The sequence below is a fragment of the Sminthopsis crassicaudata genome, chromosome 6, assembly GCF_048593235.1.
Source record: "Sminthopsis crassicaudata isolate SCR6 chromosome 6, ASM4859323v1, whole genome shotgun sequence".
Classification (NCBI taxonomy): Eukaryota; Metazoa; Chordata; class Mammalia; order Dasyuromorphia; family Dasyuridae; genus Sminthopsis; species Sminthopsis crassicaudata.
The window spans coordinates 73,195,555-73,222,920 of record NC_133622.1 but is presented as its reverse complement, the minus strand read 5'-3'; the positions used below and the strand labels follow the sequence as shown (position 1 = coordinate 73,222,920).

Here is a 27,366-nt window from a genome sequence, read left to right as displayed (position 1 = left end):
GAGTCAATCTCGGTTCACCCTCAGCTCCAGAACTGATTGGTGGTCAGTCCTTTAAGTGTCTGTTTCCTCAAAGAGGGGAAAGACTGCCGGAAACGAAAGGAACTTTAAATATATATATATATATATATATATATATATATATATATATATATATATATATTCTCTAAATCATTCAGGGCTTTAAGGGAGTTGGTAGATAGGAGTGGGAAGATTACAACTAATCATTAGTCACAAAAATGATTTTTCAAATACCCATCCTATTAGATTAAGTCACTCTTAAAATTAAAAGAAATTTTTAAAAAACCTTATAATCTGCAAACAATACCAAGAGGAAAATTTTCGCTAGTGACCGGTTATGAAGATTCCATTTTTATTAAGAAGGCAAACCATTAACCAGTAAAACAAAACAAGCATGTTCTAAGTTCCAAGTACATGGGTAAAAATGGGGAGGAGGAGGAAAAGGGTGGCTATCTGTAAGAGAAATCTGACTTTCCTTTTATCATAAAAGTCCTGATGTGCCTCATTTTCCTGAGATCCTTCCCCTTTCCTGACGTTTTGAACTCTTCACCAAACAGGTGCTGTTTACAACAGCAGCACACATCTGTAAGGGTGTGCTGATACACAAAGGCAGGATAGCCCAAACCTTCTTCCTATATTTAGTTCTGTCAGCTCAGCCCTTAATTGCATCATTTAATCGGGGACCCTCTAGAAGGGAAACACATCCATATTCATCACAGGCAGCAAAGGAAACATCTTTACAAGCTATATCCTTTTACAAACCAACATATGGTCTCACTCCTCTCTCAATTGTTGGACTCCTCCTCTGGGAAGGGCATGGAATTTTATTTCTTTTTTATCATTTGAAAAAATCACTTCCCTTCTCATTCAGTAAAGCTGGGTGGGGCTGCTTCCTTCACAGGTGAGGGGAATAAAACTTGTTAATTTGTCACTCAGGAATTTTTCAAAAGTTAACTAATTTTTTTTAATACAAATGCAGTTTTAAAAGAGGCTATAAGGACAGAAACAAACCCCACTTATGTGGGGAAATGAGAAAACAGATATATTAGACAAATTATGGCCTTTAAAGGAGAAGTATCTTAACACGATAGTTAAACTCTTAAAAACATTCATTTTAAGCTTTCTGAAATTAAAATACCTTATTACTACCCTCCCCTAATCTTGCAACAAATTATTTTTCACAGTTAAATGAAGAAACTATGTTAAAAGCAAAAGTAACATTCAGAAAATCTGAACTAACTTTGCATCAGTTTTTAAATTGTATGTTGTGTGCCCTAGTCTACTTGTTAAAATTGGAAGGGGTGTGTTTAATGTGTATTAGGAAAAGGGAATGGGTATCGAGAAAGAGATATGGTCACTATCTTCAAATGTATAAAGGGTTGACATGTTTTGAATGGCTCCGAGAGATTGAAACTAGAAGGATTGGGAAGATATGATGCAAATTTAGTTTTCCAAACAATGAGTTATCTATCCCAAGGGTCTGCCCTCCCCCACTCACCTCACTGGATAACAGCTTGCCTTGGATTTTGTGGAAGTAATTCTTGTCAATATGGTCCACTACTTGGTTTCTGAAGTCCTTTCAAATTCTGAAATTCTGTGATAAGACGTAAATCTAGCCCAATCTCCCATCCTATTCAAGAATGATCTCGATGGAAACCAGTTTGCTCCACCATTTTGGAACAGTTCTAATTGGAAATTTTTTCTCATATCAGGCATAAATGTACCTTCCTTTTATTCCAGATCTCCTTTGTCATCAAGCCAAAAATTTAAATCCTGCTCCTGATTATGGCAATTAAAAATATTAAAGATGTTTATAGGCCCAATCTATGTTATCATTTCTGGACTAAAACATCCATCCCTCCAAAATACTGTCTCAAAGGAAGAATTTAAAACCACTTCCTATCACACTGTCCTCTAATTATGTTCCAAATTGGGAATCTTTCTCTTAAGATGTAACATCTCAAACCAATATGATATTCTAGATAACTTCAGATAAGAGAAGTGGGTAATGTACTGTGATCTCTCAGCTTCTGAACAATAATTTTGTTAGAACAAGCAAAGTTTTGGAAGAACAGCAATGTTGAGAAGAGTTTTTCATACAAGCCACTTGTTAAGTCAGTTTTCTCCAATCTTGAGGATTGTATAATTTGTATTAGATTATATAGATATAAAATACATATGCATATGTATATATGCATGTAAAAACCTCTCTGGAAAAAGACTACACCGATTCATTTTTTAAATCATGTTTTGTTGGAGCTCTTTTAAAAATTGTTATCACTTCCAAATGACCCCTTTCTTCCCCAAATCAAACCCTTTCTTGCATCAAATTAGTAGGGATAATCAAAAAGAAAAAAGCAAGAGTATGTTAGTCATACCATTAGGAAACCATTGGAGAGGGAAAAACAAACAAACAAACAAACAAAAAAAACAACAACACAACAAAACAAAAACTGATCCCTTTTCCAAGTGAGAAGAATAGGAAGTATTTATCTCCCTTGGGGATGATCAATAGGATAAGAAATAAAGATCCTAGGAACCAAGACATTTTTGTTTATTGATGCCTTTTGGGGAGCTATAAAGAGATGTGGGGAGAGGGTAGTACTTAGAGATTGCTTAATAGCTGGAAAGAATAATGTAGTGGACTAGATGTGGGGACAGCAGCCTGTGGAAGACAATGGGGCCCATTCTCAGAATGTCTTTATAATGCAGAAAATAAAATATTAAGATTGAAAAGAAAACCAATTATACTGAAATATAGTTATTATTTTTTTTAAGTTCATGGACCATTGGTTAAGAACCCTTGTCCTAGAGTTAAACATGCTTCTCTTTTCTCCTTTTCTATTTTGTAATACTAACCATTAAACTTTAAAGATGAAGTAGCTCCAGAAACCAAAATTTCTAATATGAGCCAGAATTTCACCTTGCTCCACATGACACTCAACAACTACCTGCTTCTCATGTTAAACTCAGCACTGGACTCGAAACTCTATCTCAAGCTGACTTATGTCCAAGAATTAGGAGACAGGAAAAGGGTCAATTTCTTTCATAGTATTTGTCCTAAGAAGAACAAGAAGAAACAAATACAGATATTTAAAATCTTAAAGGAACTACTGGTTTAAGTAACTTCAGAATAAGTGACAACTTACTAAGAGGTCAGTTGCATCTTCTATTCTGTCCCATCTCAAACCACTAACCTTTTCCACCCTTTCCTACATTATTATTATTATTATTTTTTTTTTTTTGCTTCCAGAGCAGAATTCAACTCAACAGCTATTTACCAAGCATGCAGCTATCACTGTACAGTGGTAAGGAGTGGAGAAATGGGAGATGAGACCTTCAAAAGCTTACAATCTGAGACAATGCCAGTCCAAATAATTAACACAAACTAGATGAGAAGATCATGAGCAGGTGCCATTGAGACAACCAAATTAAGATGATGAAATAGATAATTCTGGAGCTAAGAATAATGTTAAGGACTGAAGACTCAGGGTTGCACATTGTCCTCATGAGTGGCTGTTTAAGCTATTTGGGAGTGGCCACATTATCAAAGGGAAAAGTATAGCTGTATAGAGGGGACTAAGGAATAGAATACGCAGGGGTGGAAAAGTGTAATATGAAGAAGAGATGTTAGAAAGAAGATAAGAAGCAAACCAAGAAGATGCTATATCAAGGGAAACAAAAGAATGCCAGTACCCTGCTGTTCTTAATACTCTAGTTGCTTCATTTTAGTGATAACACTAGGCAAGGATCAATCTCTGTTTCTTCCGTTTTCTTATGGGTTCTGATTTTATTCTAACCTTCAACAAGATCAACTCACTTTTTCAGACATTAATGGAATAGAGTATAATGATGTAGACCAGAGGTAGGAAACATTCCCCTTAGCAACCTGAACTAGATTAAAATGAAATTGGCAGACATGTAACAAAATAAATAATAATATAGTGGAACAAAGATAATAGGTGGTTTTCTAAGATAATAGTTAACCTGTAGAGATCCTTATATAAAGTTTAATAGAATCCATTTCTATTTGAGTTGGGCGATACCATTGTAGATGGTAGTCTTAAAGTCAGGAAATCATAAATAATGTCTTTGTCTTACATTAGCTGAGGGACCACTACTCTAGGCTGTATAGTTAGGACCACTATAATAGTTTCACCTACTGATGAAATCTAGACCAAGAATGAATTGAGATCAATAGTCTAAATAATTCCAAATGGTAAATTTTCTTTAAGAATTATACATTTTAAGTGAAATGAGCAGAACCAGAAGATCGCTGTACACTTCAACAACAATGCTGTATGAGGATGTATTCTGATGGAAGTGGATATCTTCAACATAAAGAAGATCCAACTCACTTCCAGTTGATCAATGATGGACAGAAATAACTACACCCAGAGAAGGAACACTGGGAATTGATAAACTGTTAGCACTACTGTCTATCTACCCAGGTTACTTACACCTTCGGAAGCTAATACTTAATGTGCAACAAGAAAATGGGATTTACACACATATATTGTATCTAGGTTATATTGTAACACATGTAAAATGTATGGGATTACCTGTCATCGGGGGGAGGGAGTGGAGGGAGGGAGGGGATAATTTGGAAAAATGAATAAAAAAAAATTTTTTAAAAAAAAGAATTATACATTTTGAAATGTGACAAGGTTTTGCTTTGCCAAATTAATAGAATACTATTTAATTGTCCAGGTAAAAGAGATGATCCCAAAACATGCTGAGTAATAGGTAAATGTCAGCCCAGGATTTGCTGTGGATAACTGAAGCTTAATTTTAAATTCTTACGGGATAATAAATTTTCCCCATTGTAGATTTTTTCTCTCCCAAGACACAAAATATTATTAAACCAGAAAAGAAAAAGTTTCAAGAAACGTAGGAAAATTTGGAGGAGCTAATACTCCTACATGAAATGAGCAGAATCAAGAGAATAATTCATAGCCCAAAACAACATTGAAAAGACAAAGAATTCCAAAAGATTTAAGAATTCCCATGAATACAATATAATTCTAGAGGACAAATGATAAAGCAGATTACTTCCTTGCTAAAAAAGATATGATAGATACCAGATTATTTTTGCTGTCTAGGGGAGGGGGTAGGAGGAAGGGAGGGGAAAATTTTTGAAACACAAGGTTTTGCAAGGATGAATGTAGAAAATTATCCATGCATATATATTTTGAAAATAAAAAGCTTTAATAAAAAACTTAAATTTAAAAAAAAAATGATAGATTTGGGAGGGAGGAGTATTTTTGGATAGAACTAATGTGGGAAATTGTTTTATCTTAATCTGCCTATATGTTACAAGGATTTTGTTTTCCAGCATAGGGGAAAAGAAGTAAGGAGAGGGGCATATTAACACAAAACATTTTTTTAAATGCATAAGCAGAACAGAAGGAAATACAGAGAAGCAAAACAACTTTTAAAAAATGTTGATTTTTATCATTTACTTAAAGGAAAACAAGCTGTATGTAATGGAGATAGGTAGTTTCATTAAATTTCTTTTCATATAATCTCATGTATTTTATCATATGTGACATAAGAAATATTATGCCATATATTATAATACATTACATATTGCAGAAGATATTCTAGATTATCTTATACTCATTTTATTTGGTGTTTTATTAAAATCGGGGGGGGGGAAGAAAACCTGAATAAAACCCCAAAACCAAAATATTGTCAGGCTGAGGGGGCTACCAGTTAAGAGGACACCAAGAACGCCTGTGCAGAAGCCCAGATCTTCCACATAAACACCAACAAATAGCTGAACATTGTCCCTGAAAGAGGGCCGGGGAACGAGGCAGTCCCACAGGCACGAGATAGCATTGTCCTGTCTGTGGTATTGGAAACACCAAATACAATGTCAGGCCTCAATAAATAAACAAAAATAGGTTTAGGAGGCCAGAGGAATGGTCCAACTTCCTGAAGTTATAAGGCAGGAAAAGAACTCTTCAAATCTTTGACCATACCATTTTCGGCAACAAAAATCAAGCAACGTGGAATGTACTAGGCCCTGAAAACAGCCTTTTTTTTTAAATCAAGTAAGCAGAAGAGCTTAGTTCTAATAGTACTAAAAGTACTAATTCAGTTATTTTATACATTAAAAAAAAAAAAAACAACCCTCCCTTGCCAAGCCTATGCTGTTTTATCTTTACTCAATATCACTGCATCTGAGTGAATTTATTTCAACAGGTTCTCGAGAGCAAAAAGAGCCAAGACTTTTTAATCAAGAAGATGCCAAAGGCAAACTTATACCTATTTTAGATTTAGAGCTTTGGGAAAAGGATAAAAGGTCTTTTTCTTATCTACTCCATTATGTAACAAGCACATACCTTTAAAAAGGAAACTACTGCAAGATCAGAGGACAAAGGTGTTTTTTTTTTCTTTTTGCAGAGCAGGTTTTGCTCGTTTGCTCTTAAAAAGAAATTAAGTGTTCCCATTTATTCAAAAATTCTGTCTTGAATCTTCCTGTTAATAACAAAACATAAAATAAAATAAATGTATTTCCAGAGCTTAGTCTGTACTAGTTGATCAATAAATAAAATCCACAAATGCTTGCTAAATGAATCAAAGTAGCGAAGATCAAATATTTCAAACTTACAAGGCCCACAAATTTAGAGATATAAGAAGAACCTCAGAAGCCATCTGATCTAACCCCTTCATTTCACAGATGAGTAAACAGAAGCATAAAAGTTAAGTTATTTGTCCAAGGTCACAGAAAGTAAGCAGTAGTGCTGGTAATTTGAACTCCAAATCCACTAACCATTGCTGACTCTCATTCAAGAAATTCTTCCAAACGGTAGAAAATTGTACTAGATTTTAAAATAATGAATGAATTGCAAAAAAAAAAAAAAAGAACAAACACCTTTGTCATCTACTGCAATCAAAACTTGGTAGTGAGTTAACCAGCAGAATGAAAGGCTCTCAGGTGAGTAGGGCAAAAATCGACCTATGTACTATGTAGATAATAATTGGTAGCATTGTACTTACTTCCTGTATTTTAACTTCACTCCCCCTCCTTGTTTTCCATTACTCTACTACTCCCTTCCTTTCTCCTTCCCACCTGTGAATACATCTGTATAACCTGCAAGCACTGCTTGTCTTGGTTGGATTCCATTTTTTAGGAAGGTACCGATATAACCCAGAAATCCAAAGACCATACTCTGAGTAGGGCTTATTCCAATTCCAAATACTATGATCTCTCTAGGACCATTCACTCAATTATCAGAATTTATTAGGCACCTCCAATAACAAAAGCTTACCTCTGAATAGAGCTTCACAGTTTAGAAAGTACTTATTTTTCTTCACAACCATCCAGTAAGAGTAGTTAACATGAATATTATGATCAGCCCTGCTTTATAGATAATGTAACTGTTTTATAGATACAGTAGCAATAAGGCTACAGGAGATTCTACAAATATTTGTCTAATAAATAAGCTGGAATATGAGAGGATAAGAAGTGCCACACCATACATAGTAAACAGACCTTACCTCAAGCCACCTTTTGCTTTTTTCTTATTTTAAAAATATCAGAATCAATATTAGGAATAAGATTATCTCCATTTTTACTTATAATGAAAACTAAAGTACTGAATCAACTTAAGTGTGTTAAGCCAAAACTACAGAGCTAACAAGTGACAAAGTTGGTACTCCGACTTCAGCTCCTTCCTCTGATTCATATTCCATTATACTAAGGAGAAGAGATGCACCTTAGAAATAAGATTAGGGATCAGCATGGATTATAATGGAAAAAGCAATGGGTTAGGAATTAGGAGGTCCAAGTTCTAGGTCCACTTCCTCTGATATGTGATTTAACTAAATTACTTGAAATTTCTTTGGGACCTCAATTTCTCCCATCTATAAACTTGAAAGGTTTGAATTAGATTATCTCTGAGGTCCCATTCTAATCTAGAAATCTATGATTCCAAAATTCACTCAGTCTCCCTTTTCCCAATACACAAAACCACAGACTAATCTTTGGGAGGTCCAAGCATAAAGGATGGACAGGTTACCTTGGGCTTTCTTTTAGTTCATTCAACTTTTCAAACTGCAAATTTTCCCTTTGCATCCATATGAAAAGATCAAAGCCGGAAAGGGCCGTTAGAGATGATACAATCCAATTTCATCATTTTATAGATGAGAACATTTAGTGACTCACCCAAGATCACACAGCTAATGAGAGGCAGTTAGGCAGATTCTGTGCTGGAAGTGACCAAGATCAAATTCAACACAAGCATCAGTGTCCAACTCGAGGTGGGGGAGGGGGAAAACAAACGTCTTTATTTTGGTGGCTCAAATTCCTATGGCTTACCTTATATGATAGCAGGATTACAGCTGCATTTCCACACCAAGAACACCCTTATAGGAATGACGTATATGGGACACCTTTATTTCCTCCTTTCCCAATTTACATACCACATATTACAATATGTAATTTTTGAAATGGGAAAGGGGAATACAAAAGAAATTACAGGATAAGAATAAAATATGTATTAGATCAGCTAACCCATTATGCAAACTGTAAATTTCTTAAACTTAGACACCTAACTGGTCAAAGGAAATGAACATTCTCAAAAGAATTTAAAAATTTCACTACATGCAAAAATGCTCCAAATTACTAATAATTAAAGGAATGTGTAACAAAACAAAACTGAGGTTTTACCTCACGCTCAGTAAATTATCAAAGATGACAAAAAATTGGCAATAGTCAATGTTGAAGAGGTTGTGAAATGAGAGATATACTAATACACTGTTGGGAGACCTGTAAATCAGTATATAACTCTTTTGGATAGTTTGCAGATTAAATGACCAAAATGTCCATATTCTTTGAACCAGAAATTTCATTACTGGACTTACATCCCAAGGAAGCTGTCAATTAAAAAAAATCCCATATACACCAAAATATTTATAGCAGTACTTTATGTGATAGCAAAGATAATGCTGCTGATCAGGAAAATGGCTAAATAAATTGTAGTAAATGGATGTAATGGAATATTTCTGTGCTGAAACAAATGATGTGGGTAAAGAATACAAAGAAACATCTATGCCATGAAAATAACATACACAATATCTACAATGTAAATAGAAAGAGCAACACAATAAAAAATCAAAAATGAATTTAAAATGAAAAAAGCTCATGTAGGGCTTCTCTGAATGAAAACACTTAAAAGACTCCCAAACCGTCTCTCTTTAGAGGTGGGAGGTCCATACACAGTAAACACCACACATGTTTTTAGACTTTTTCAATGTACTACTCAGCTTGCTGATTTTTTTCCTCCTTTTTTGGGGGTGGAAGAAGACACTTTAAAAATACTTTTTGTTATATGGTTGGCCATTTGGGAGGGGAAGAAGGAAGGATTCTGGAGATACCTATGATTATTTTTAAAAAACAAGATGTTAATAAAAAAAAATGGCTCACATGAAAAGCTTTTTTTAATGGCCTGTTTTTATTCTTAACATTTATTTTTTAAACCATTTTTCCTTAATATTCCACCTTATTTTTTTTTTTACAAAATTAGGCATTTTAAGCAGACACAAATGTACTTTCTCATAAAAATCTTACTTTGAATTAAAAAAAAAAAAAAAACTTGTTTTGTTTTGTTTTTCTCCCCCAAACTAATCTGTTAGTTTCTCCAGGACAAGAGCTGTCATATGACTAAAAGACTCAAAGACTAAGAAGAAGCTGTCACTGATCTAAGTGACTAGTCTGATAATCCTAACCCACAGAGAATATCCAGGCTGTGCCTCCTTATTCATGGAAGAAGGGTAAGTAAATGAAGTTTATATATTTATTAACGCAATAATGTCTATTAATTTAATGGGTTTATAATGAAAAACATAATGCAAGCTCACTGCTTACAATGGGCATTCTCTATTTTGCAGGCCATATACTAAGCCAAGTGCTCCTAAAGGTAAACAAGAAGAAGCAGAACAGATCAGCAGTGATTTTTCAATGACTGAATGAAAAAAAAAAAGTTATTTATCAACTCAATTTTTTATTCGAGTCATTTTTGTTGACATTTAAGTTAAAGGATAAGTAAAATCTAACCCATCCAACCTTGAGGATTATGGACTGGAAACTGGACATCTTACTGATTTATATTAAAAATCGTGCCTAGAGGAACTTTTGCTGTCCTGATTCTTCTGGATTTTTTTTTTTTTCAGGAAAGATCTAGCCCATGTTCCACTTCATTCACTTCCTCCTCTCTTCCACAGCCTAGCCTAACCAAATGTAATTTCATGTCTTTCTACTCCACCCAGACCTCCTCTCTTCACTATTCTGGAACCAAGTTCAAATCATCTCTGCCATTGTTCCTAGATAAGGTGTACCTATGTATTTTCTTCTGACTTAATTTATATCCCTAAAGCTTTCTGAACCAAAATTCCCCTTCTCTGGCTCTCCTATGTGTGTTGTTCTCCTTCTTAGAATGTAAGCTACCCAAACACAGAAATTGCTTATTTTTTTTTCATTTATATCCTCAAAATTTAGCTCAATGCTTAACAGAATTTAAAAATTCATTTTACAGATGATGGTAACCAAAGAGTTAAGTTATTTGCTTGTGTTCATACAACTAGTAAGAGCAAAGCTAGGACTATAACTCAGATCTTCTGATTACAAATCTATCACTTTCTCCACTCTTTTTAGGGCACCATGCTGCCTCTTTCCTGCCATCTTGTACAATCCAAATGAAAGCCCTAAACATACCACTTGGAACAAAAACAAGAAAGAGGTTGTAATTAATTATGTCAGACTACAAAGCCAGCATGGGCAAAACAGGAAGCTATAGTAGTTAAGATGGCGAGCTACCGGCAATTTCTCTTTCCATCCAGTTATTTTCAATCAGACCCAATGTACATCTGGTAAAGCAACTATATTCACTACATCATTATCCCCAACTCAATTAGTTAGGTCACTCCTAAATGCAAAACTGATGCTCTCATACTATATTCTGTGTCTCGCTTTAGGAGAAAGAATGTTTATGGACAGATTTTGAAAAAAAAATTTTTTTTTATTGTACTTACTAGATCTAAACATTTCTTCCAATTACCAATCCCAAAATGCTTTGCATGAAAGCTGAATTTAGCTCTATCTTTACCCCTCAAAGAAAGTAGGTGGAAATAATCGAATGTTACAGAAACCTAGTGAAGTATGGCCACGTTCTATTCTTGCCCTGTCCCTTCTATGACAAAGAAAAATCAAAGAGTCTGGGACTAGATTATACCAGGTTACAATCAGAGATCTAGAAACTAAAAAGAACTGAAGAAATGTGCTAGACCAGTCCCCTTCACCCTCATTTTTCACAGGAAGAAATAGATTGAGAGAAGTTAAAGTTACATAGCTGATCAAGAAAGGAGATAGTTTCTAAACTATGGTATTTACAGGTAGTCAAGATTGGAGGTAGATTTTGAACTTTGGTATTTTCACTCTAAATATATTTTTTCAGCTATGCCACAACACAAAGAATATTCACCTCTGACCCTGCCCTTTGCTTCCTTTAATATAATAAACATGTATTAAACTCTTATGGAGTGCAAAGCACTGTGCTAAAACATAGAGATTCAAAGGAAAAAAAAAAAAAAGGGCAGTCCAAGGAATACAAGAGTTTACATTCCATTGTAAATGTCCTTGCTATACTTCCTTCCATGTGGCTAATAATAAGCAGGTAAATTTGTATTCAGGAGATGATAACCATCTTTGCCTTCCAGATTCTTAAGCTAGGGGATTTGGAGACCCATTATCTTAAGTTACTGTTATCTAACTTTTCAATAGTCTGAATCAGAATGGGAAAATCTTCTCAGTCTATTTTAAACCCCGACAAAATTCAGCATATTCTAATAAATATCCAAAAAAATTCTTTTCCCTCATAACAAAATTTTCTCTCAGATCTGTAATTTCTTGGGTATAGGAGAGTCCCTTATGTAGACTGGCAACTGCTCTATAATTTTATTAGCTATTTATCTAGGTCACTAACTAGTTAGATCACCCATTCTAATAAATATCAGAATTAAGATCTGAATCCCTACTCTCTATCTACCATACCCCATACTGCCTCCAAAGGCATTAACTAATGTTAGAAATGACACATGGCCACTAGATCAAGGAGATTCTATCAATGGGGACATTTCAACTACCACTAGAAGATACTGATAAATAAAATACACAATCCTCACAAATCTAGCCCTACAGCAGTTAACTGTTTCCAAGTTTTGAGTATATGCTTTTGTTTTAAACAAAACGAAAGCAATTCCCTCCCAGCCTCCAAAATCAGGGAAGCAAGGGTCAGGGAAATCTTTCACTGCTTCTATGACAGAATAAGGTAATTCCAATATTTTTAGACAACTACAAACAAAAACATATCAGAAAATATCTGACTATTTTTAAAGGAAAAATTGTCTCTAAAAACTTGAATCTTGAGAGACAAAAATTAATTATGGATCATGAAATTAATGGAATGAATCCCTTCCCCCTAAAACTAGATTAGGTGAAGAAAAGACTTTGACCTTCTCTACCTGTAGCAAAGCTCATTCATCTTTATGGTCTGATACTAAAAAGAGCAAACAAACACCAGTATGTTATCCTGATATCACCTCAGCAGTCAGCCAAGTCGGGTTTTCAATAACTTGGGCCACTATTTCCTGGGTTCCTTCCTAAAAGTCACATTTTTGTTGTATAACTGATCACTTATTAAACACCTACTATGTGTCATGTAAATACAAAAATAAATGCAAAGTATATACAAGGTAATTATTGGGAGAGAAGGGATTGGAGGAGGCATTAGCAACAGTGGGAGAGAAAGGCCTTGGTTCTTGGGTTGAACTGGGTTTTAAATGTTAAATAATAGCAGAGGTGAGAAAAAAATTCTTAATAGTCATGGGGGTAGGGGAGGTAGTGGCAGAAGGAATGAAGTGCAGCAGAAAGGTTAGTTTGGCTGGAATACGAGCTGCCAAAAGGAACAATATGCTACAAGATTGGTGCCATAAAGCAAACATAAGAGAATATCATATCAAGATTACAGAAAATCATGGAAAGTTAAAAAAAAAAAAACTGATGCATGTCAAAAAATCAGGAAAACAAGATAGAAGATGATGAAGATGATAACTGCAACGATAGAAATGGAAACAACAAAATGAGCTAAATTGAATAATGCAAAATTGCAATGAATAAGCTTGACACTTCATAATGAATAATCAGGCTACATTTAGCCTGATAACATGCAATTAGCACTAACTGATAAGAAAAGACACCTCCTTTTGAATAGAAGTGGAAGACTCCAGAAGAGTCTAGAATATTGCATCTTGCATCAATTGCTTTGGGCTAAGTCACTTAGGTTTTGCTAACGTTGGTTTTTCTCTTATCTTCATTATAAGGAGGGTTTATATGGTAGACAGAGAAAAGGAATATAATAGGAAATGTAGGTGATGTAAAAACAAAAGAGAACAATAAAATTCTTTAAAAAAAAAAAAAGACGGATAAGATGGTTTGGGATCAGACTAAAAAACACTTTCTTGGAAGCAACATTTTGTAGTTGGGTCTATATCTTTATGCTATGATTTGAAAGTATCCTTTTCTTAATTAAGCTCCCAAGAATCCTGGAAAGAAGAGCATTTCCCTTAGAGCAGGGTTTCTTAACCTAGGGTTTGTGAACTTGTTTTTAAAAAAATATTTTGTTTTAAAACTTGTTTTCTTAGGTGACAAACAAAAGTGTTGTGAACTTGTTTTTTAAAAATATTTTGATAACTATATTTCAATATAATTGGTGTACTTTGTTTTATGTATTTAAAAACAGGATTCTAAGCTTAATAGGTTTCATCCCTTCTATAGAGTTCACCAAAAGGGTCCATGATACAAAAAAGGTGAAGATCCTTGTCTTAGAGGATGTTGGACAATAATTTAACAAAACAAGCCAGGATCTTTTTTTAAAAAATCTTAATAAAGTAGCCATTCTTCTTTCATCATAGTAACCTACACAATACTTCTAAATAAACACACACACAACCTTTTAAAAAGAAGTCCAATCATAGAAAGAAACCATATAAACCAAAATATTCAAAAGTAGCCCTTTTTCCATCAGCAAACATCTAAAAAACAAAGAAGAGGCCCATTGTTGGGTAAAGGCTAAACAAATTGTAGCACAAGAATGAAATAGGCCATTATTACTCTTTAAGAAGAGATAAAGACAAAGAATTCTGAGCAATTTGCAAAGCTTATATAAATTAACTGATGCAGAGAAAACTGCCAGAAGAATATAATACGAGACTGCAATAATATAACTGAAAATAACATAAACAAGTCTCCAAATTATAAAGAATTCACTTTGGTTATAAAGATAAACACATTTCGCTCCCCCCTAGGAGAAGAGGTTGGGGGCCCCAAGGACAAATATTGCAAATTATCAGGCTAAATAAATGTAGTCTATGCTACCAGATTCAGATGCTTGGTTTCACTTTTGGATAGCTGTTTATCTTTTACCACAAGGCAGTGCTCAATGGGGTGGGGATGGAGGAAACATGATATGGCTAAGTGACTAATGTAAAAACAAATGACAACTTTGAAAGACTTAAGAACTCTAATCAATGCAATGACTAACCGTGATTAGCCAATGATAACCAAGGGATTGATGATGAAGCATGCTACCTACCTCCTGAAGAGGTGGTGAAGGAAATCAGTATGCACTTTTGGACAGGCCTATTGTGGTCATTTGTTTCTCTCTCTCTCTTTCTCTCTTTCTTTCTCTCTTTCTTTCTTTCTTTCTTTCTTTCTTTCTTTCTTTCTTTCTTTCTTTCTTCCTTCCTTTTTTTCTCTTTCTTTCTCTTTCTTTCTTTCTTTCTTTCTTTCTTTCTTTCTTTCTTTCTTTCTTTCTTTCTTCTCCTTCCTTCCTTCCTTCCTTCCTTCCTTCCTTCCTTCCTTCCTTCCTTCCTTCCTTCCTTCCTTCCTTCCTTCCTTTCTTTCTTTCTTTCTTTCTTTCTTTCTTTTTTTTAAATCAGTTGGGGAGGGGTATAGATGAAAAGAAAAATGAAAGGTAGAAAGAGTCCTCCCCCCCAAAATGAAAGAAAAGAAGGAAAGCTAAAAGGGATTATAAAATAAGTAGGATATTATATACTAGGAAGATAAATTCAACTGTCCCCTGTTTTTACTAATATGACATAAAAAGTAGAATTAATTTTACGATTCTCATCTTTACCAAGTATGAACCAATGGCAAAGTTTTCATTTTTCTTTCCTTTCACTAAAGAATACAAAAAGCTGCAGGGCAGTGTGTCAGGATCCAGCAATGCCTCTGGAGCTGTCAGAGAATTCCGAAGAGATCAGGAAGAACTAACAATTTAGCAGTTTTAGCTATGCTGAAACTTTTTCATTTTGGCTGGATTGGCTTTCTAAGTAAGGTTCCTCATTTATGTTTTAGGAAATGAGGGGAATTATAGCCTTGTATTTACCTAGCCAATGAGCTAGTCCATGAGCAAATTTGGCATTAAAAAAATATCTGCTTTTGTTACTCCAGCAACCCCTTGCTAACATTGCCCATCCCAGGATATTCAATGTCATTAACTATATGGATTAATATAAAGTAAATGTAAAGCAGAGACGTTCATTCAGGACCATTTTCTGCTTGCCTCGAGATAATAACAACTAGGGCTTTAGGCAACATTTTTGGCCCAGTTCTGCTATGGCAGCCTTGTCAAATCTAGGCCAACTTGAGATGCCATCACAACATTGTTGGAAGGAATATCCATGAGATCGCAGAGCCCAAAACATCATGAAATTGCAAGTTTTAGAACTAAAAGGTCAACCCTTCACCTGACAGATGAGGAAACTGAGGCATGAGAAGCTCGTCCATGGCCACATTAGGTAGTAATGGGCAAGAATTGAGATTTAAACAAAAGTTTTCTGACTCCAAAATTCAGGACTCTTTCTATTTTTCTATAGTTTAAGCATATATTATCCTTTGTCCAAAAGTTGCTAAATTTGGCCATTTCTATTGCAACATATAAAGCCTTTCATATTCTCTTAGTTTAAGTCATCTTATGCTGTACAGTTCTCTTTTTTAAGTATTACAAAATTTCTATAAATTTTTATTCATAAGGAATAGTTATTTGCTCTTAGAAATTTTTCCTGCTAAGCTAAAACTGAATTACCAGAATACAATTTCAAACATGACAGATAAATAAAGATACAGAAAGTGACTAGAATAAGATTTTTTTAAAATCTCAAGACAACAATAATTTGATAAGGGAGTTTCAGTTTCTCTCCTTGACTATAATATGCACTGCTACTGAATGTGTGTATGTAAGAGAGTGTCTATTTTATATATATGTTTGTGTATATATGCATGCATATATGTGTATATATTTACATATACATACACATATGTGTACATATGCATGCATATATGTAAATGTATATGTGTGTATATATACATATAACACATAAGTAATATATATATATATAAGATGTCAAATGAATTCAATTCTACAGAAAGTTTGTACAAAATATAATTATGTAAATTCATTAGCTCTATTTTAATCTCCTATATAAAAGTTATCCTATCGTCAAAGAGATACCCTGCAGTTAACTATTTTGCCTAAAGTTATGATTTATGGAGGAGCAGTAGGTAGATTAGTGGATAGTTGGAAAGTCTCATGAGCTCACTAACTAATTGTGTGACCCTTGGCAAGTCATTTAACCCTGTTTGACTCAGTTTCTTCATTTGTAAAATGAGCTGGAGATGGAATGGTGAACCATACCAGAATCTTTGCCAAAAAAAAAAAACTCCCAAGCAAATCCAAAGGAGTCATAGAGAGTAAGATACAATTAAAAATGACTGAATGACAACCACAAAAATGATTTTGTGGAACCAATCACAAGAGCAGGAAATATCTTTGAAATCCTGTTCTAAATAGGAATCAGGCCAAATGATATTATATCTAGGGCCCCATGACATGTGTTAGGTACAGTTCAGATAGAACGTGTTAGGATTATTATTGCAGGCACTATTGCAAAACAATGATTCTATGATGCTATTCTTATGGTCAGGATGGTACAGTGGAAAAAAACCTTACACTTGACATCAGGAGAGATATAAATTCAAATCCTCTTTCTGATCCACTAACCAGAAATCCTGCAGGTGTTAAAGCAGGATACTTCCAGTGACTTTCTTACAAGGTTATTATTATTATGAATATCATCTGGGATAACAAGTTTGCTCTTAAAGGGCTACATAAAAGCCTCCTGTTATTATTTCATAACCTATACCCCAGAGAACAAGTATAACAGTATAACTGGCCCAGAGAATGCCTCATAATATATCAAATGCCACAAAATTATATTATTCTACTCTTGGAATTGTTACCAAAACCAATTTGTCTTCACCATTATACTAGGCTATCATGTAGAACTTTTTTTAAAAATAGCTTTTCATTTTTCCAAATACATGCAAAGATAATTTTCAACATTCGCCTTTGCCAAAACTTGTATTCCAAATTTTTCTCCCTCTCCGTCCCTGCCTAGACAGCAAGCAACAGATATATAGCTTAAACATCAAGTAGATCTTTATAGTTTAAAAAAGCACACTCTCTTAGAACTGGACCCCCAAAAGTGAGTGTAGGAATCAAATGAGATAATATTTATAAAGCAGTAAACACAGTACCTGGCACACAATAGGTTCTTAATACATGCCTATTCTCTTCCCCCTCTCTCTATTACTGTCCCATCTTGTAGATGAAGAGACCAAGGCCAAAGATGTGAAGGCATTTGACAAAAGGATTTCAAGTGAATAATGACAGAGCCCAGACTGAGAAATTAGGGTGGAAGGGTCTCTGCAAATAGAATGGGCTTTGTTTTGAGGAAGCCAATTCCCCTTACACCTCTGGTCTTTAAGTAAAAAGTGGCCATCTGTCAGGAACCCTGAAGAATATTCTGTGACTGATTAACTGTTACATGGATAGGATGTTCTTACTGTAGCTCAGCATTTATATATCCTAGTTAGAAGGGAAGAAACATTGTACGATAAAAGTGCAGAAAATGCCAACTTACAAGCGATTTCAGAATCCTTTAAAGCAGCCTCTAGCCACTGACATCTTGCTCTATCCCAGACTCCCCTGTAACAGGTAGTAATGGGCAAAGCTATTTGCAATCTCAAAAGTCAGCCCTAGATATTAGGATGCCTAAATTCTCCTTCTGCTAAACCAAATGTCACACAACATTAAGAATCAAATAGGATAAAATTTGGTATTTTCAGAACAAAAGAAATTATAACTAGAAAAATCCCTTGGGTTAAGATTTTTTCCCCTTTTCTTTTAAATGAAAATACTCAGAGAAGTTGTTACCAAATCAGTGACAGAAGAAAAAGGGGAAAGAAGATGACCTAGTAAATTTCTCAAGTTGAGTGACTTCTTTAGCCCAAATGTAACCTTCCCGCTTTATGACTTTAAGTGAGATTTGGCAGAGCTGCACATAAGTGTCCTCAATACTGCCCCGAAACCTCCCAGCACCATCTCCCATTCTTCAGGATCTCCAGAATATTCTATCCTTTTACTTCTACCAATTTACCTAGGCTACTTACCAACTAGTTCTCGGTCACACCCTTCAATGCCCTCCTCTTACTCTAGATTCTCCAGCCTTCTTGACCTTCCAATCTCTTAACTGAGGATCACAAGACTTGGCAATTGATAGGATATGGCAAATGAGGAACCCTGAAGAATTGAGGATGACTCGTAGCTTTTAGTTCTATTATAAGCAACCCTGACTTGGAAGTAAATTCAGCCAATTACTCATTCATAATTTGGTTCCCAGGGAACTGCTATCCTTGATTTCCCCTAACTTCCCTCCCCAAATGCCAGTCTCTATTCTCTCTGACCTTTCTGTAGCACTTTCTACCACAAACTGTCATCTGAGTATTGAAACTCCTCTTCCTCATTCTAACTAACTAATTCTCTGAGCCCTCTCCCTCATCTAGCTGCTACAAAGGGATAGAATCAACTGGAGGAAGGAAAAGTTCAAGACAGTCTTCAGGGATAATGTACAGTGCTTTGCAATTTTTAAGGCACTATATAAATGCTAGCTATTTCTTCTTCAGGGACTCCAAGGATTATAGATTTAGGGGTGAAAGGGACCTTAAAAGAACTAGTGGGCAGGAAACAGCAGGGCTGATCCTCTAATTCCAAACTCAGATTCAAGAACTCACCTATCCTTCATCTTCTTCAATCACCTCCATTATCCCCATACATGACTACTAAATCTCTTCTTCAAGCTCCAGTTCATCTCTAATTGCTTTACTCAACAAGCCTAATTGGAAATCCCCTCTCAGTGGGTACAAGATGTTATAACAACTTTTACTTCACTCTTTGAGATCCATAAGCAAGAAGTCCACTAGAACCACAGAATTTAAACCTGGAAGGAACCTGAGGTCATTTAATTCAATTTCCTCATTTTACAGAGGAGGAAACAGATGCCCAGGAAGTTCATGTGATTTGCTGTGGCTAGCATGGCCAATAAATGCCAGAGCTGAGATTTTAATCCATGTTCTAATACCAAATCCAGAATTTTTTTCCCTTTCCCTCCTTTTTTCCCCCATGGCTTTTCTCTTCTACATCTACCTCCATCATCCTGGTGCAGACCTAGTTTTCATCATCTTGCCAGAATCACTTTAGTGGCCTCCTAACCAAGTTCTCTCGTTTCATTAACATCCCTCCCATTACCCCCAGATAAGCAGTAGGGCACATGAAGCCAATCTCCAAAAATTGAAAAACAAACAAATTGGTTCCAAGAAGTAAGGCCACATAAGCAGTGGCAGAGCTGGAATGAGAACCTAGGCCTCTCCTGATAATTCTTGACCCCCACACCCAACACATAATATGTAAGACTCTCATTAAGTCAACAAAACAGTTATTACCTTGTCACATCTTTCAAAGAGTTGACAGGAAAGCATCCACACCATTATCATGCTGTTAGCAAAATTCCGGATGGACCCTATCTGCAGCTTATGGCAGAAAAGTCAAAAACCAAACACCTTCCCAGAAATCCCTACATCCAGAGACAGCTAGCAGACACTTATTGCAGAGAAGGATCCAAAGTGCTAGAGAAGTCAAGATACCTTCAAGATGGAGCACAAACCCCCCAATTTTCATATTTCAGTTTGCCATCTAAGGAGTTAAACTGATATAGCAGAAAAACACCTATTTGGCATAAAGATCCCAATTCCAAATCCCAGCCTTAACATTTGTATCTGTGTGATTTCAGGAAAGTTATTAAACCCCTTTAGTTAAAATTTTAAACCTTCAGTCTCATCATCTGCAGTCATCATCATAACCAACAGGTTACCCCAGACAACATCTACAATTTGTTCTAGCTCTAATCCTGTGACCATAAGGTACCATATCCTCTGAAATTCCACAATAAATTTTCTTAATTGCTATTAGGTAACTAGTATTTGAAAGCAACATCTGACTTTTATTTAAGTTAAGTCTGCTTTATTCTTAGGGTTTCAGAGTGAGAACATTATAATGTTCTGAGATTCTAATATTTTGCTAAAGAACACCATGAAGAATCCATAAAAGAAAACTGACAATAATCTAATACTTATAGATCAGAAAAATAAAATGAATGTTGGTAGTTGGGTTCAAAGAAAGCAGGGTAAAAATATGCAGTAGGCAACTGATGAATAAAATGCTATTTTAAACATTGTCTCTGTTCTCTAGATAAGTCTACATTTAAAGTCACCATTTCCTTAAAAGAACTGAGAGTGTGAAATAATTCTTCCCATTTACAGAGGAGTATATTGAGACTCAAAGATAAATGATTAGGTCAGAGGGAGAAGTTAAGTGTTCTACTTTTAATGCTGAACCTTAAAAGGGATAACACATAAACATACACTCAATTGTGGAGGTAAAGTAAGAACTAAAATTCAATATATGAGTCATTCCGGCATGATGGGAAAATGTGCTGATTTAGAAAATGAGAGACCCAACTCTAGCCTTCACTGGTTGCATGACCTCAAAACTCAGTTCATTCTCCAAGTCTCTCTTCACTCATTTGGAAGATACATGGAGCTGGTCCTGTGAAGCTCTACCAAATGATGGTTCAAGAAAAACTAGTTAAGAAGCACTTTTTTATCCATTAATTACATCATAAATCATTGCTTTGACACAAAAAAATTAACTGCATAGATGGAAGTAGCTCAAATTCTTCAGAGCTGGATCTTTTTCTAGAACCATTGTATTTATACCCTGGAATCAAACTTGTTTATTTTATAAAGGTTGTTCTGGCCTTTCCTGCCTGACATAGAACTAGCCCTATGCAAATGAAGTTTCTGCAGAACAGGCAGATTTCTTCAAGTTTACCAGCAGAAAGAGTGGCTCTATCTGCCCATTTGGACTATCTCATCCCTACCAATAGCGAGAGACTGTCATTCAATATGTCAGAAATCAGTAGCATTATATTCAGTACAGACTCTCTGGTGCAAAATGAGGCATTTGAGCTAGATGACCTCAAGACCCTTTCCAGCCTTCAATCTACAACATCATGATTCCTTTACTTGACCTTGTCCCTGCTTCTTTTTTGGAAGGCGCGTGGTTATTTTGTATTACAAAGCTATTTGGATATGAGTAATAAAAAACACATCAGATACCCAACCTGGCAAATGGAGAGGACTGGCAACCCGGGTCAAATTGAACATTTGTATTCAGGCCACTTATAGAAAGTGGAGAGAAAGAAAGTAATGAGATTTCAATCTGGCACACATACGAGAATATCACCCATTTGCTGCTGCAGAAAGGCCAACCTGACAATCTTTGTACTGAAGAGCTCAAACCACACATAAAAGTAACATTACAGAGGCTGATTCGTTAACCCTAAATCTTCTATTCACTTTACTGATTTACTGAAAATCTTCACAGATTTTCAATTAGATTTATTTCCACTTTTCCTCTCCATCTTGTCCCTTCTCTCTGAGACCATCTCTATCCTTCTCCAATACTACTCCCCCCAAGAGTCACAAAGTCTTCACTTTTGCCTAAGAATAGATCAGATGTATTCTGGCTCTTTGAAAGACAAAAATCCTGAAAGATAGTGCTTATAAAGGCTTGTTCTGCACCTCAGACCTGGCTGCCTAAAGGGCATGGCCCTGTTATGATTTCATTTCAACATGTATAATCTTGGATCTCCCATCTTCCAGTAATGCTCCACTGATTGAATTAGATGCAGGGTTTTTTCTTTTTTTCACCAGCCCTCTTGGAAAAAAATCAATTTCGATTTGCAAAAAACAAACAGATCTATGGTTGTCAGAACTGACTCTCATTCAGACAAGACCATGTGAGAGAAAAGAACAGTATTATGCCAAATGACTTCCTGACCCTGTGGTCCCCCTGCACTCCCCCACTCTCCTGGATTGTTGTAAGAAAATCTGAATAAATCACAAGATAATGAGAGATCTAGGCTGTCCAGAGATCCAAGTTCTGAAACAGATATGAATGACCTCAACTCGAATGGACTTGAATCATAAAATACGTTCATTAGTAAAACAAGAGAAATAATTGTACTACAGAGAAAAAGAGAGCATTGGTTTCTGAGGTATTCAGACTGGGTTCTTCAACTTTGCATTAGATTTGCCATTCTTTTTGTGCTTTTTAAAAATCAGCATTAAAACCAACTGAGAAGAAAGTCAAGTAGTATTCTCCTTACCACCACCATTTTTTTTTTTAGTTGTTAAACTGATAAAAGGATAGGAGTGAAACAACTATTCAGAAAACTAAGTTAGAACAACCACTTTCACCCAAAGTCAAATTCTGATAAATTGGGACCAGAAAACAGCAATTAAAAAAAAAAAAAAAAAACAACTTCAAAGTCACAAATCTCACTACTCAAGAGAGTTCTTCCATTTGGACTCCCAACAAAACAAGCAACTAAGAAACAATAAACTTAATCAGCATTTGCTATCACTTCTTAAACATTTTCTAGTGGAGATACAAGCCAGAAAAGAAATGAGTGAGAGAATATCAAGAAGTCAAGGGTTTAGATAATCCATAAACTGGATAATTAGCCTGAATAATTAAAAGCTGGCTAAAATCCAGTCAAAGATTGTTTTCTTTTTCCCTTGGATTACCCAAGCGGTCCAGTCAAACATGTCTTTTTTTCTGCTTAAGACTTTGCCAACCAATTTAAGTCCAATGCAAATAAATAAAGTTGTTTTCTCTCAGTTTATACCAGATATATTTTAACCCCAACACAATAGGAACCAAGCAACAACAGAAGGATGGAGGGCTAGAGAGATGTAGAAAGATGCTCACTTTCCTCTTTAATCTTCTCTGATGTATTAGGTTGTAAATACCCTTTAAGATCTTAGGAATTCTGGATTTGGTACCCAGATCAGTTTAGGAGGAGATGATTCAAACACCCCTAAAATCAGTCTTCTTGACTATCAATGAAAAAGCTGCTCAAAAAGTGGCTGACATCACATTTCAATCCTTAAATTCTCTATAAAACCAGTTGATAAATTTAAAAATGTACTGTCAAACCTTTTTTACTCTCTTAGAAACATAAACATTCCTAGGAGTTTGGGACCTTTTTTCATTTAAAAAAAAAAAAAGTTCTATTTCATTCATCTCTGAAGTATAATACCAAATTCCAGCTTAGCTGCCCCTGTAATATGGTTTAATTATGATGACTGAACTAATAGGCTGACATCATAGACTTTTACAGGCTGACCCCATGTCATCCTGATGTATCATTTTGCACCAGTTCAGTGCTGTAAATCAATTTAAGATCTCAAGCAGGTTGAAAAGGCTGGTAATGATGCTTTCTCTGCAGTCTCTGGGGAATCTACATTATACACAACTTACATTATTTATAAAGCTCAATGATGCCTCCATTAGCCTTGTAAGACTACACAAATGAGCCCTTTTATACACACACAATATACAACTTGGACTGTATTATCCAGGCTGCTGCAGCTTAAATATGGCTGTCTAATTACACACAAGTTTATTCTTTCTTTCCAATCATTCAGCTATCAAATTTCATCTTTAACCCAGAAATACACATAAGCCAAGACAGAAACAAAAAATTCAGCACATCACCTATTTTAATATTTAGGGAAATAGTATTTCCAGACTTCCTCTTAAAAAAAAAAAATGCATTAGCTGAACTTGGCTGTTTTTTTTTTCAAGCTTCCTACAATTACCTCTTTTTAAAATATAACAAGTAGACATCTATTTGTTTTTAAATGGCTGAAGCTGCCACTTTTTAAAAATGCAGTAATCATCAGATCTTCAAGGATAAAAAAAAAAAAGAAGAGGATACTAAGAGAGGAAAAATGTATTTGGTTACATACCTATGGTTAGAGGGGTCAAAACGAAATCAAGGGCAAATCCCCACCCTCAGGGGTAACCCAATCCTTCCTTGATCCTCTCTAGAGGGTTCTGCATCACCTAGCTCCAGAAAATCATCTCTGATGCCCCTAGTTATAGTTTCAGAAGAATTGCAATATTACAAGCTGAGCACCACCTGCAGAGAAATATCAAATAACTACAAATGGCAAAGAGTGGGAGTGAAGGGAGAGAAAATACTTCAAGTCTGTATGATATATTTAAGTCCAATACCCACAGACAAATATGGCAGCGATGGCAAGAACACTGGTGCCAACTGAAAACCTTGATGCAGTGAACCCTGATCCAACCCAGATTCCTTTTAAAATCACTGGTTCCACTAGAGCTCCCCAGCCTTCAATAAAAGGTAAAGTGGTAATTATAAATAAACAAGATGAAGATCACAGCACAGTCTTCTCATTGTGTTACTGAAGTGTAGGCATGCCATCCCTGAAAACCAATTAGAGAGAGACATGTTCTGATAGAAGGCTGGTCTTTGATCCAGCTACTTAAGTTTGTTTCAGAGACATCCAGGAAGGCAGGCCCAAATCTTGCCACTTTGGATGTTTTGTTCTGGTTCTGAAACTTCAGGTCTAAGACAATAAAAAAGAAAAAAAATCCCAACGGAAACATGCCAATTTTCATGGCAGATCGGAAAGAGATTGGCTTTACTTAAGAGACCTTTGAGCTGGGCCTCAATTTTCCGGGACCTAGCCTCCGAGGAAATCAGGGTTTCAATCGGATCGTTTTCAAAATTTAGTGGGAAAAAGTCCTGCTGTCGCAATAATCTTAAAGTCGGTCGGCATTTGTTCCTCTTTCCCATAATACATCTAAGGGAAAAGGCCTGTTCCTATAAATGCTCCCATATATTAGGCATGCAGAAAAACAAGCCCACGTTTCTTTCAGCATTCCCATTCCCTCCCGCGATGCCCCCCCTCCCCGCCCCTTACATAAACTACTAAGCGAAACACTAACAAAGGCTGGGGGAGAGTAAATGACACAGTTGTTCACGAGCAAACTTTGCATTACACACGGAGGGGGACAATCGGATCCGGTTGGGAAGGATCCACGCGCGGGGGAAGGAAAAGGGGGGGAGGGGAGAAAAGGGCAACCTAAAACATCCGCCACTCAGCCTCGGAATAAATTAGAGACTTTTGGGGACGAACTTTCTTTGACCTCGACCCCAAGGATTAAAAATGGGGACAAGAAAATAAAACGGGCGGGGAAGGAGGGAAGGGGTAGGGAAATGCTGAGTTTTCTTTCTTCTCTGCGATCCACACTTGAGAAAAGCTGAGAGAGAGTGCGTAGGAAAGTGTGTATGTGTGCGCGCGCGTGTGTGTGTACACACACACACACACACACACACACACACACACACACACACACACGAGACAAACCCAGCCAAGGCAGTTCCTGAAACTCCCATAAGTTTGGGCGCCCCCTCCCCTCTCCCGGCACAGGACACAAAGGGGCGCCGGGGCGCGGGCCGCCCCAACAGCGGCTGAATCAAGGGAAGGGAGAGGGAAACCGGGAGGGAAGACAGGGAGAGAGGAGCCCGAGCCGAGGAGCCCTCGGCCGGCCAAGGGAGCGGCGGGGAAGGCCCCCCCCCCCACTCCGACTCAACAAAGACGCCAACGCAAAGTTGGAAGCTCCAAGCGCACCCCTCCAGCCGGCCAGAGGGGGGGCACCGTGGGTTTCTAAGAGCCGCTGGGCGACGCCATCATGGGGGGGGACCCTTCCATCCTCTTCTCCCCCGCGAAGAAAAAAAAAAAAAAACCTTTCTCCCCAAGCCCACGCACCCAAGTTACCATCCCGGCGCTGCGGCGGGAGCCTGAAACCAGGAAGGGGGAAGAGGGAGGGGGCGGCCGGAGGTTAGCGGGGAGGGGGCGGCCGGGGGTCAGAGGGCAGGGAAGACTGCAGCAAAACAGGATTCGCCCCCCCACCCCCACCCCCAGCCCTTCCCGGACTGCAGTTCCCTCTCTCCCCCTCCACCCCCCCATCCGCGAGCAAGAGGGACTGGGAGGCGGCTCCGGGGCAGGGCAGCCCGCCTAGGGAAGGAAGGGAGTGGAGTGGATCGCGGAAAAGGCAAAGTTGGGGGCTCGGGGGTCGGTGGGTTCTTGGGTTTTTACCCCGTGGGCGGCGCGCCCCGCAAAGGCGATCGCCGAAGAGTCCCGACCGGCCGCGCCGCCGTGGTCTGGCTGCCGATCCGCTGGGCTCCCGCAGCTCCGGCCGCCCGGCCGCCCCTCCTGCTAGCTCGCGGGGCCGACAGCCCGGCCGCTGGTCCCTCCCCTGGCGAGCTCCTGCTCCGGCAGCGGCGGCGGCGGCAGCAGCAGCAGCAGCAGCCGCCGCACAGTGGGCAGCCCTGCGCCGCCCGCTAGCTCTCTGCTTTTCCTCTCCCTCTCCCTCTCTCTCTCTCTTTCTCTCTCTCTCCCTCCCTCCCTCCCTCCCTCTCCCGGAGCCTGGATTGATCTGGTCTCGCTGGCGTCAGGGAGTCGGAGCCGCCCAGCCTCCACTACTCCACTGCCAATACACAACACACACACACATATACACACACTCACACACTTACAAACGCTCCACCACCGCCACCCCAGACTAGGGATCCTCTCCAAATTACCGCGCTGAGCACGCTCAGAAGCAACAGCTGCTGCTGCGGCGGAGGCGGAGGCCGCTGCCTTAGGGCCCCCCCCCTCCGACAAACACTGCCGAGGAAACCTACTCGGGACAACGCTCTCCCCTCCCCCACCCTTTCCTTCACCCACTCCCGCCCCCCAAAAAAGAGGGGGTGTGGAGTTACAACGTTGTGTTCAGTTGTTCTGAAAGTCTTTTGCATTCAGTCCTAGCCGAGTGACTCCGTATGTATTTTGCTCTTTGCAAATAAAGTTTAGTGCCGTGAGTTTTATTTTCTAAAATAATCTTTCCACTCTCCCCGCCCGTACTGGGTCTTCTTAATACTTGGGGGGGGGGGGTGTCTTCT

General features: G+C 37.4%; 1 protein-coding gene across 3 annotated transcripts in view; it reads right to left on the bottom strand.

The window, feature by feature from the left end:
• The window catches only part of SMAD1 (SMAD family member 1), a 93,440-nt gene extending 66,639 nt beyond the window's left edge, over positions 1-26,801 (bottom strand). For all 3 annotated transcript variants that reach the window (XM_074275465.1, XM_074275466.1, XM_074275464.1), the window contains exon 1: positions 26,519-26,801. The gene's annotated coding sequence lies outside the window, so the exon portion shown is untranslated. The remainder of the gene's footprint in view (positions 1-26,518) is intronic.
• Positions 26,802-27,366: the final 565 nt, after the last annotated feature.